The sequence below is a fragment of the Callospermophilus lateralis genome, unplaced genomic scaffold (assembly GCF_048772815.1).
Source record: "Callospermophilus lateralis isolate mCalLat2 unplaced genomic scaffold, mCalLat2.hap1 Scaffold_1149, whole genome shotgun sequence".
Lineage (NCBI taxonomy): Eukaryota > Metazoa > Chordata > Mammalia > Rodentia > Sciuridae > Callospermophilus > Callospermophilus lateralis.
Genome location: NW_027511775.1, coordinates 519336 through 529150, shown reverse-complemented (window position 1 = coordinate 529150; position 9815 = coordinate 519336). Strand labels below are relative to the sequence as shown.

At 34.1% G+C, this 9815-nt stretch overlaps 1 pseudogene; it reads right to left on the bottom strand.

Moving 5' to 3' along the window:
- Positions 1-7833: 7833 nt before the first annotated feature.
- Positions 7834-8730, bottom strand: LOC143403726 (small ribosomal subunit protein eS4, X isoform-like; annotated as a pseudogene).
- Between the last annotated feature and the right edge of the window lie 1085 nt (positions 8731-9815).

Here is a 9815-nt window from a genome sequence, read left to right as displayed (position 1 = left end):
TGTTTTTGTAAATGATGACGTAAAAGGTTGAAGTCTTGAATTGGGGAAGCTAATATTTCACAAATATATATTTCCCAGTATTCTTAATCTTTTCCAAATTGCCACTCATGCAGGATTTTAAAATCTGTAATTCATGAGTCAAGTGTCATTGGTGTATGTATTGATGATTCTCAACTGAGGATGATTCTAACTTTCTGAGGGCATCTGACAATAATTTACCTTTATCACACAGATAATAGCCACAGACAATACTAAACATTGAAAACCCAGACAACCCCCAAAACAAAATCTTCAGGCTCAAATTTCAGAAAATCTGGAGTGAAAGTTCAGAGATACATGATAGCCCTTCAAGGATCTGAGCATTAGTCAGACTCCCTTGGTTTCATTAAGCTTATGAAGAACAAACACACCTCCAGAATATTTGATTATCACTAGTTTAAAGTGAAAAGGGTCAGAAGAAAATAGAGCAGAGAGAAAGAAGAAACAATCATAAAAATGCTATGGACATTTATGAAATAAAATTAGTTATGGCCCTGCATTCCACAGGTCAATTACATGACTAAGTTATTATACCTAATATAAGTTCAAGTTCAGTAGCCCTTAATTCAGTAAATACACTGGTCACTGAGGATAGGAGAGAAATGCTCCCATTCTGAAGAGATGGTCATCAAAGGAAGATGAAGTGAGGCTGAGTCTAGACAACAAATGATCAAGTAAGTAATATAAAGCAAATATGGAAAAAAGTAAGTTAATTTTTAATTTTACTTTAAAAAATTAAAAAAGGATAATAGGCCAGGTTTGGTGGCCCATACCAGTAATCCCAGTAGCTCAGGAGGGTGAGGCAGGAGAATCACAAGTTCAAAGTTCAGCAAAATTGAGGCTCGAAGCAACTCAGTGAAACCCTGTCTCCAAATAAAATACAAAATAGGGCTGGGGATGTGGCTCAGTAGTCAAGTGCCCCTGAGTTCAATCCTTGGAACCCCCCGCCCCCCAAAAAAGGATAATAAATCATGAGAAAATATCCTATAACTGAAAAATAATCAACTACATTAAGCTCTAAATGTACTAACATGTATAAGTAGGCACTAAAATTCACCTATCACTTTTTTGGTTTCATGAAACAAGTAAAGCATGAGAAGCAGAAAATTGTTTTTTAGATTTCCTTACTAAATAGATACATGACCTGAGTTATTTTCTCTCTTTTATTTTATAATCTTCCCCACATATTTCATTGAGCTCATCCAAAGATCCCAATGAATAATAAATTATCAAGGCTCTTCAAAAAGTGTACCTCTATATAAAATGTTTTCCTGTTGATATCCCAGCTTGTTTTATTCATACATTTTAAGTTGTTTTCGTTTTCCTGTAGTTACACATGATCTGAACCATGAGAAGATCAAATAAGTGCCTTTTATGATGAGGTCTTATAAACCCCAAGTTTACAGCATTAGTTTGGCAGCTTTTACCAAGTCTACAAGATTATCTTTAGGAAAGTACATTAAAAACAAAGAGCTAGGGGCTGGGGTTGTAGCTCAGTAGAAGCGTGCTTGCCTAGCATGCATAAGGCATTGGGTTCGATTCTCAGAACCACATATAAAAAAATAAAATAAAGGTTCATTAATAACTAAAAAATATTTTTTAAAAAACAAAGGGCCATTGATTAGAATTCAAGCTAGTACAGTTCAGTAGACCTTAATTCAGAATACGCTGGTCATTGATGATAGGAAAGAAATGCTCGCCTGCTGAAGAGATGGTCATCAAAGGAAGACGAAATGAGGCTGAGTCTAGACAACAAATGATCAGGACCAAAGACCCTCTTCAGTATTGATTTTTTCTGCTCTTCTCCTTTAATACATTGAAATATCTTTACTATTTTGTTCCTCAACTACCCTTTTTCCTGCACCATCAGTAATGATTCCTTCTGTATTTGAAGACAAGTTTTGGCTCATAAAATCACCCCCTGATTTACATCAGTGGTTTTTAGTATTTAAATCTCAAAACAAAAACTCTGTCTCATCTATGATGAAAGGAGGAATTTTATTATTTTACTATTTTATTGTATCACCGTGATGCAGTGAAGCTTCCTGCTGTATCAAGCCTATTGTGGAAAGGGAGTTTATACATGGAGAAAATACATCTCATTATATACTTCTAAAGGCTAAGTATCATGTCTATTTGATGGGCAATCTCAAAACCAGGAAGATGAAGAAGGCTGATACGTGGTATTTGACAATAATGAGATAAACATAAAACTACTCTTGCATATAGTTCTTAGGAAAAACTGCTATGCAGGCAAAGTTTACCTTTTGCTACTGCTTGTCTCTTTTATTGTTCTTATTCTTCACTTCTCAGTAGTAAGTCTTCTAATTTTCATCATGCATTATTTATTTATACATTTGTTCCCTTTCTGATTTAAAATAAATTTTAAAAATAACTAGATACAACATAAAACTAATACAAAAACCATAACAAAACCTATCAATCATTCACTAAGTATTGTATATGCTGCTAAAGGCTTTCTATAACTTTCCTCTTTTGATCCACAGAGCAACCCTAAGAAGTAGGGACACATCCTTCTTTTTATCACTAGCTGATTTTGAGAGGTTAAGTGAACTGCCAAAAGTCACATCATCTAGGAGGTCAAGGAATCCACAGTACTTTGACTGAATTCCGAGGGCTTAAAATGATGTTTTCCCCAATGGGAAAAGACTTAAAATTTATTCACTTCATTAGTTCATAAGAAATCATTAATGTATTATGTCTTCATATTCTTAGGAAGGACAAAAATACCTAAATTTATTTCTTGGTAAAGTTTTTTCTAACTATAGAAAAATTGACTTTTGCTACATTTAAATTTTATTTATATATTTTATATTTATATAGTTATTTATATTATATAGTTAAAGACATCCTCCATTTTTAGTTCCATCCAAAACCCAGATCTGATTCTCTATTGGTGAGCCAATTTGTATGAAAATGTTTTTGAATTACAACCTTTTTCTCACTGATTAAGCTATATGATCTGTATGCACAAACAACGTGGTAATATACTAATATTTACTAAGTATTTATGATGAGCCAGACATTGTTTTAAGTAATATATAAATTTATATGAACAAATGCTCAAAACAAATTTATAAAATATGCACTATTAGCACAGGATTTGATAAGCAATTTGCCCAAAGTCACACCCATTATGTGGTAGCAATTTGTGATTGAAAACAAAGAGGCTGTCTTTAGAGACACACTATACTTCACTGTTCCTTTCTCTGTTACTTGGCAGAGCGTTTCTTAAACTGTTCCCAAGAAAATATACTGCAGGTATCAAGATTGGTATAAAATAATTGTTTGAATTAAACTATTTTAATATTTAACATTTCAAATGAATTCCAGTTGGAATTCAATAGAATTCTAGAAGAGTTTAAGTCGAAGCTTAAACACAAAGTGTTTGATTGTGTCAACCCAAATTTGAAAGATTCTAGACACAACTATAGGATGTGGCTTTTACTTAGAGGATATAGTGAGAAGGATAACCAAAAAAAATGTTATAAAAATATCATTCAAACATTAACATATTTATCCTCTCCTGGTGGATTTCAGGGTGAAGGGAAAAAAGCTATTGAAGTGGAAGTGGAGAAATGACAATGACAGAAGAGAAAGGAAATGGTATGTTGGTAGATTAGGATGAAATCATTTTTTTCTATATCATTATTACTCACATATTTTCTCCTCATGTGATTCCATTTCTTAGATGTTTGTGCTATTTACTCAATGTACATCTATTCTGTAGAAATGGGCAGGGTATGATAAGGAATGGAGCACAAAATGGAAATAGCAGTCTCTGCAAGTTAGAGGTATTATTAGCTATGACAGGCACAAGCAATAGGGAGGCTAAGGTGGAACCAAAAGCCTTTGTAGTGAACCTGGAAAATCAAATGAATCTGTAACTCTGTAGTTATGTCTGTGTAATCTATAATATGAAGCAAGGGATAAAACGTAAGAACTCATCTTGGGTTCCAGTCCAAGCTTTGATGTTTATAATACATATTTATTGCTAGTAACCAAGAAAAGGTCTTCAAACATCCAAGCCTGTGTTTATTCATTTGTAAAACTGGAATTTTAACACTTGCTCTGATTTCCTCATAAGCTTGTTGTGATATTTAAGTGAGATAACAAATAAGCAATATTTCAAAGGTATGAAAGAAATATGCTTAGATTTTAACTTGAAGTTTATAAGACATAGTTATCATCATATCCTAATTTCAACTTTCATAGGAATGTTTACACTGTATTAATAAATACAAAGACTTCAAATTGAGGGTTTTCAAATATAGAAAATTAAGGAATAAATGTAATCAAATATATTTTAATGAGTATTATTCTTTGGTACTCATTGTTCTATAATGTTTATTATTACTTATCATTCAAAGTAAAATAATGTATATAAAAACCATAGTTTTATGGTAATAATTATTTAAACAGATTGACTGGTTATTTTCAATGACAGACAATAAAGAGCCTACTGACATGTATAACATATTTGATAATAAAGAAATTTTTTCAATAGTTATCATATTTAAATGCCAATATTTTATTTCTTCATTAAAAATTCTCCTCTTGAATATAAAGAAAAAAATTTAAATGTACCAAAAGTCAATTTTTTTATAAATAGAAAACACTTCAATTTTTCTATAGATAGAAAAAACTTCAAGAAATAAATTTAGGTATTTTTGTCCTTCCTAAGAATATGAAGACATAATACATTAATGATTTCTTATGAACTAATGAAGTGAATCAATTTTAACTATATTTTCAATTGCCAACTCTTCAAAAACTAGTACAAATATGTTTTCCATTTTCTCTTGATGAAATGTTGTTTACACCATTACTACCAATTTGTGTACACTTTTTATGTCAATTTTTGCCTAAGTTACACTTACTCTGCACACTCAATCTTTTATGTTCTAATTATGCATGACTGATGATAGCTGTTTGCCTGTTTGACCATCAACCTAGTTGCTGATGCCAAATGAAAATCATTTAAAGTAGATAATAAATCGACTCTTTCATTAAGAAGATAGTTTTGTTATCCTTTAATCTTTTTTTTTTTTTAAAGAGACAGTGAGAGAGGAGAGAGAGTGAGAGAGAGAATTTTTTTGATATTTATTTTTTAGTTATCGGCGGACACAACAACTTTGTTTGTACGTGGTGCTGAGAATCGAACCCGGGCCGCACGCATGCCAGGCGAGCGCGCTACCACTTGAGCCACATCCCCAGCCCCATCCTTTAATCTTAATTAGTTTTATGGTACTAAAAGTCAATCAGTTTCGGTATTCCATTTAATCTTAAAATACATCAAACTTCCTCTTTGCATTTTTCTCTAAGGAAAATACTTGAAATGCAAATGCACAATTTAGTTGAACAACTAAGAATTAATTTGATCCTACAGTATATGACAATTTATTATGGAATAATAAGTCAGTGGTTAAGTGTAGTTCAAGCTTTCAAGGATACATGATATAATCATTCAATAAACTATTAAATTTTCCACTAACTACTAATATATACTGAAGACCCTAGAAATCAAAATGTCTTCTCTTTAAAACCAAACTAAGAACTCTATCTCTTCAAACTAAAACATGTAGTATCAAATATACCTTAGAAACTTACAAATATTTGGACAACCTCTAATGAGCTGTCTTTATAATTTTAAATAAATTTTCGTGGACTATAAAAATTATCATCAATGTTAAGACATAATAATCAACAGAATTTTCCAATTCTGAAACTTATTTGATTGGCACTTTCAAATAGAAACTTAATTCTTCTTCCCATGTGTGACAGCCTATTTTACAATATATATGGGAAAAATATTACAATACACACAGTAAGATTAAAGTAATTTTATTTAATCAAATGCAAAAAAGTCTTATTTTCAGCTACCATTACTTTTTTTTTTTTTTTTGTACTGAGGATTGAACTCAGGAGCCACATCCCCAGTCCTTTTTTCTATTTTATTTAGAGACAGGGTCTCACTGAGTTGCTTAGGGTCTTGTTAACTTGTTGAGGCTGCCTTCAAACTCATGATCCTCCTGCCTCAGAATAGTAACAAAAATTTATATCTTCATAATTTCCCCATATAAATATTATTCACATTGTTTACAACCAAAGCTAGATGACACAGAAAAGTGAAGATATTATCTGGCAGAAATCAACTGATTATTTGTGTCAAATATGAGGAGAATTTTTAAAATGTCCCAGGATAAGTCAGAAACTAAATTCATCAATTTACACATTTGGAAGAAGTGTCATCCATTCCATTGTGAGCAGAAAGATTGAAATAGCTGAGAAATGAAGGGATGAAAGCACAGAAGTGTTATTTCAATGAAGAATCATTTACAGAAGAATTACAAATAGTGTTTGCTTTGTCAGTCGAATAGACCATCATGTGGTAATTATGAAGTCTTCCTTTGCATATTATCACTCCAAGCAAGAAAAAAATATAAAGCAAGTACATTGAGAAAAGTGTAGTATTTTAGAAGAAACAAATTACAATGGCAACAAGGTGTCAATTAGAAGAAATTGTATGAAAGAAAACTCATTATGGATTCAGAATATATCAAAATTGACAATAAAGGTGAAGGAAAATCTATGCATAAAGATATTAATGATATGATGGTATGAATCAAAGGATTTCAGATGATTATAAAAACAAACCCTCAAACTAGAAACAATATGAAGGGATGGTCATTGCAGAAGAGAGGTGTTTAAATGACCACTATTCTTCACAGTATCAAAAGTTCCTTTAAAAATAGGTAAACCTGAGAAGTTATTAGGGAGAAGACAGATTATACCTAGTATAAAATGACCTATAATGATTCCTTTAACTTTGTATTACAGGAACTCCATAAATATATATGCTAAAATGAGTTCAAATCTGAAAGACCATGTTTTCTATGCAAAAACTATCACATGAGTTGGAAATATAACTTTTCAAAAAAATGAACAAAATCAGTTTAAGGATCCTAAATTTAATAAAAATTTTCTAAAGAAATCATAATACACAAGGTTGAATTAAGGGTTGAAATAATATACATCAATTAAAATCATGTTATATTACTTTGAAGTCCAATAACAATAGACTGTAAAATTCATAGAAAAAAAACACAAAATGATGGCTGTAGGAATTCAAAGACAGAGCTAGAATTAGCCTAGAAAGGTTAAAAATGTTCTAGGATGATATGAAACAAAAACTGTACATTTATTGGGGAGCACTTTGGATACCTAAAGCAAAACACCATCATGAAATTTACACTTTTCTTTGGTATGCATGTAAAGTCCAGAGCAGGTGAATATATGAAAATGAAATAAAAATATTAATAAATTACATACTATCAGATGGAAACAAGTTTTTACTCAACTCGTATATATACTTGCATGTGTATATATATATACATACATATATACACATATACATACATTCATACATATTCTAATTAGACCATATATTTGCCTAATTATAAACTATATACACTCCTACCAACTAGCAGAAAAAGACAACATGCCTAATATGCTTGATTTTATTCATTTCTAGCAATTAAAAAAGACTGACAGGCTTAATGAAACAGGAGTAAAAGCATCTTTCATAGGTTCCTGCATTTTTTTTTTCAACTAAGAGCATTTATCCTCTCTCTTAAACAAATGTACAGTTGCAAGGGAGCACATATGTAGGCTACCTATTTCCAACAACCTCAAACAAGTAGAGCACCTCAGGAGGTCAAGATAAAACAGCAAAGAAACAAAAACCCATTTTCCAACCCCATAGTTTTTTTTTTTTTTCAATTCATCCTGCTATATTTTCTTTAATTAAGTACAAAGACCTCTACTCTCTAGGCATAGCACCTATAGACCATTTATTTCACCCACTGCTCTGTTTGGCAGCCAGTCTCTTGTCTCTCTCTTCAGCAATGGTGAGTCGGATTCCTTTTCCTCGGGGAAGAGAAATCCATGGTTTGTTGCCTTTGTCAATAACAAAAATGTTGGAGAGCCGGGTGGCAAAGCTGTTGCCATTGGCATCTTTCACATGAACCAAGTCAAAAGAGCCAAGATGTCTCTCTCTGTTGGTAATCACACCAATTCTTCCCAAGTTAGCACCTCCGGTCACAATACACAGGTTACCAGTGTCAAACTTGATGAAGTCAGTAATCTTGCCAGTCTCCAAATCAATCTGAATGGTATCATTCACCTTGATTAGGGGATCAGGGTATCGAATGGTTCAAGCATCATGAGTCACCAGATGAGGGATTCCTTTTGTGTCCACAAATATCTTTCTCACTTTGCACAACTTGTACTTGGCTTCCTCAGGTGTAATGTGATGAACAGCAAAACGACCCTTGGTGTCATAGATCAGACGGAAATTCTCTCCAGTCTTATCAATGCTGATGACATCCATAAAACCGGCGGGGTAGGTTATATCGGTTCGGACTTTCCCATCAATCTTGATGAAGCGCTGCATGCAAATCTTTTTTACTTCATCTCCTGTCAGGGCATACTTAAGTCTGTTCCTTAGAAAAATGATGAGAGGAAGACATTCTCTCAGCTTGTGGGGACCAGTGGATGGATGAGGAGCAAACACACCAGTCAATTTATCCAGCATCCAATGCTTTGGAGCTGCTACCCGCTTCAGATGCTTCTTGGGACCACGAGCCATGGCTGCTCTAGGCACGGAAAGAGCCCTATAGTTTTTCTTTTTCTCTTCTTTTGGCACCAGGGATTGAACCCAGGGGCAATTACCCACCGACCCACATCCCCAGCCCTTTTTTATATTTCATATTTTATTTAGAGACAGGGTCTCATTAAATTGCTTAGGGCCTAAAAGGCTAAGGCTGGATTTGCACCCACCATCCTCCTGCCTCAGCCTCCCCAACCCGTGGGATTATAAAAATGTGCCACTGAGCCCAACTCAACCCAACCCTACAGTTTCTCTAACACCCATTCATTTATTCTCAGAATTTAATTAAATTCCTGGGAAATGCACTGTTTTAGACAGTCTCACACTGCCTACATTCAAGACTTAAGCCCTCAGGTTTTTTATTGTCGTTTTTGAGGTTTGTTTTGTTTTGTTTTCTTTGTAAATTTTGAGGCAGGGTCACACAAATTGCTTAGGACCTCACTAAGTTACTGAGGCTGGCCTCAAATTTATGATCCTCCTGTCTCAGCCTTCTGAGTCACTAGGATTACAGGCATGGGCCACTGCACCAAGCCTAAGCTTCACTTTCTTTAGATGAAGTTTGCCAGCAACTATAGCATGTTAGGAGACTATTGGCAAGAGTCTTCTTTCCCTCTCCTTTTTCACTCCCTGTGGGAGACTATCATTGATGCTCACAGATGGCACCCATCAGTGGGAAGTCTGAAACTGCTCTTAGGAGACCCGGAGAGTTTAGGAAGTTCAAGTATAGCTGGTCACAGTGGTGCACATTTGGAATCCCAGTAGCTCAGGAGGCTGAGGCAGGAGGATCACAGGTTCAGCAACTTACTGAGGCCTTGAGCAACTCACCAAGACCCTGTCTCTAAATAAAATATAAAAGGGGCTGGGGATATGGCTCAGTGGTTACATGCTCCTGGGTTCAATCCCTGCTGCCACTGCTTTGGACTCTATCAGTGAACGCCATCGCTGCCAGTCAGTGGAAAATGGCTGGTCTATTCATCTTCTAGACCCCATTTGCTTCTTGTCCCAATCAGGCGCCCTAGTCACCTTCCCTGACCTGTGCAGTGGGAAGGGGCGCGGGTGTAGACAGCACAGGAGAGCTCGTCCT